Source organism: Lagopus leucura, unplaced genomic scaffold (genome assembly GCF_019238085.1).
Source record: "Lagopus leucura isolate 7727_CA_CO unplaced genomic scaffold, USGS_WTPT01 Super-Scaffold_100048, whole genome shotgun sequence".
Classification (NCBI taxonomy): domain Eukaryota; kingdom Metazoa; phylum Chordata; class Aves; order Galliformes; family Phasianidae; genus Lagopus; species Lagopus leucura.
The window spans coordinates 790,787-793,562 of record NW_024962294.1 but is presented as its reverse complement, the minus strand read 5'-3'; positions in this window follow the sequence as shown (position 1 = coordinate 793,562).

Sequence of the window (2,776 nt, the reverse complement as noted above, 5' to 3'; positions counted from 1 at the left end):
CAGCTGGGAGCTTTCCCTCTAATAAACCTGTAACTAGATTCCTGTCTTTCCAGGGTCGGCATTCAGCTGTCCTTTGCCCTTCTTCCTCCTCCTGGAGCTCTGCCTCTCTTACTTGATGTGCAGGTGCTGAAGCTCTGAAGGGCGCATGGCTCTGTTAACTCATGGCTTTGCCCAGATAAATGTTATTTTCTCCCTACTAATAGTGATGATATGGTTAAGAAAGAATAAATGTGTGGTAGTTACTAAGATGTTTTGCGTTCCTATACCAGATTACTAGTGGCAAAACTCTCCATTTTTGGCATCGTTCTCCAAGTGCGAATGCCTTCTGTGGTTCCTCATTGATCACCAAGGGTTGTGTTTGTGAGCTGCATTGGGGGGGAAGAGAGAAAGGAGAGCCCAAGGGATGTGGGTTGGTGTTTGTGCCTGGTACTGACACGTGCCCTTGCCAAGCTCTAGGCTGCTCTTCTTGTGGGAGGCCGTTGTGAGGATGTGGTTCCTATCTGTGAGCTGCTTTCAGCTCTCTGCCTTAAACCAGGAATCAGGGATGTTACAATTGCTCTAATTTCATTGGGAGGGATCACAGAGTTTACTGTTCGGGCTGGGAGGAAGAGGTATTTTGAGCTACACAAAGTATGAAATAGTTGGCTGAATATCTGCCACAAAGTCTGAAGGCAGGAGGCTGATCTGAGGCCTGGTTGGACTGCAGACTTCCCAGCCCCAATGATGCCCCTCTCCCCCCATTGAGGCCTCCTTGCAAAATCACCCGAAGGTGAGATGCCAAGTGAGCATCAGAGGTCAGAAGTGGGCTGTTAAGCAGAACCTGCAAGCATCTCCTTGGGGAGGTGAGTTGTAGTGGTAGATGCTGGTTACGGTGATGGATTCTACTACATTCATCACGCTGTCCATTTGGCAGATAAAATACTTTTTTTCTTTCTTAAAGAGCGAGTAAGCTTTCTTTGCTAGGTGTGGGGTCCTGCCTGGCTGGGAGCCCTTCATTTGCAATAGGTATGGCGTTACTGCCCAGGAATAAATTAGGACAGTGTCTCCTCAATGCCTCGATTATGCTGGCTGCTTGCTCCCGGTGCGGGGCTCCAGCCCTTGGCTCGGCTGCGCTCCGCTGTGCGCAGCAACCGAGTCGCATCTCCGGCTACAGCCTGGGGGTGGGGGATCGAGGTGGATGGCTGTGTAAGGGAGAAGCAATGTATAGAGCTGTCAAGTGTGGTACCCTGTTCTCTGATCCTTTTCGATTTGGATCTGTGCCTTTGAACAATAAGGTCTATTTGAATAGGACACTGCAGTTTAAGCAGACATAAAGCAACTCTTTCATGTAACAGCACTGGTTGCCTTGGCTCTTGGCATCGGCTCACAGTGTAGGCAGTGGAAGGATTCAAATGCAGAGGGGACACAGGGAAAGGGAGCGAGAGAGAGGATAGATCCGAGGGCGGAGGGACAGATTTGCGAACCCTCGATATAATTTGTTTTTAGCTGTCAAATAAGCTCATTCAGGGCAACCGGAACAAGCCCCAAGAAGAGGGTTTTGCAGCAAAGCAACTGCAGCAAACGCAGCGCGGGGCGGGGGTTGGGGGTGGCCCTGAGCCGGGTCGGCTGCTGCGCCCTGCTCCGTCCCGGGGGGGGTGGGGGGGGGTCGCGGTGCTGCGGGATGGGGCTGTTGCTGGCCGATGGGCGGTCGTTAGGCAGCAGCTTGCCGGGAATTGGGGGGGCGGGGGAGAACTGACGACTTCTGAGGGTGTTTTTTTCCCCCTTTTTGTAAGGCTGTAAGGTCACGTAATTGTTGTTTTTTTCTTGTCCACAGATCTGCGCATCATTGCCACGATAATTAAGTTCCTCACTGTATCTTAAAAGACAGCATTTTTTTTTCCCCCTATCTTGCATGCAGCCGTAGGGCAAATGTCCTAACAGACGCTTAAAAAAATCCACCAACAAGGTGAAGGGGGGAGGGGGGGAGGAAGGGGAGAGGAGAATGCCGCTCAGCCCCGCAGAGGGGCAGCAGCAGCAGGGTGCCCGGGGGGGAAGGGCACAGCTCGTTCCGGTGTCCAGGACGGGTCACAGCCCTGGGGTGGCCCTTCTGTGTTCTGCGTTTTGCTTCTTCACCAAAATCGCGTCAATATCCTCAAGTTGTTTACAAGGGGGGGTGGAGGGGGCTGCGCTGCTCCCCGGCTGATGCCCTCGTAGCAGAGATGCTGTACGTGTGTCCGTGGGCACGCCGTGCTCGCTGCGAAATGGGGGGCTGCGGGCTCGGCTGCCACGCCAGAAACCTGTGGCGTGCATTAAAAAACAATGCCTAAAGATGCTAAAACGTAATTTGCGGCTTGGCGGTGGTGCTGCTGGGGCGGGGGCTGGTGGGAGGACTGTGCTGGGTCCAGGAAGCAGAAGCGAAGCAGATCTGCTCGCTGACTGCACGGCAGCCCCTCATGACAGCGCCCGAGCCCCCTCCCAGCATTTAGGGAAAGAGGAGAACAAAGATACAGGAGCGATTAATCAAGTGGCTAATAAAAAAGTATAAATCCCCGGGGGCTGCGCGCCGCTGATGCCGGAGAGCTGGCTCGGAGACAGCCGCCGGGAGGGACGAGCCAGCCCTCCTCTCCTCGCCTCTCCTCTCCCCGAGCTGCTGCCACACTTGGTTCATTCCAGCTGCAGAAGCTCAGAGCCTTCCATGCGGTGGGATTTTTTTTTTTTTTTTACCCTGAGCTGAAAAAAAAATAAAATAAAAAAGAAATCCCAAGCCTGACCTGCTTTTTTTTTTTTTTTTTTTTTT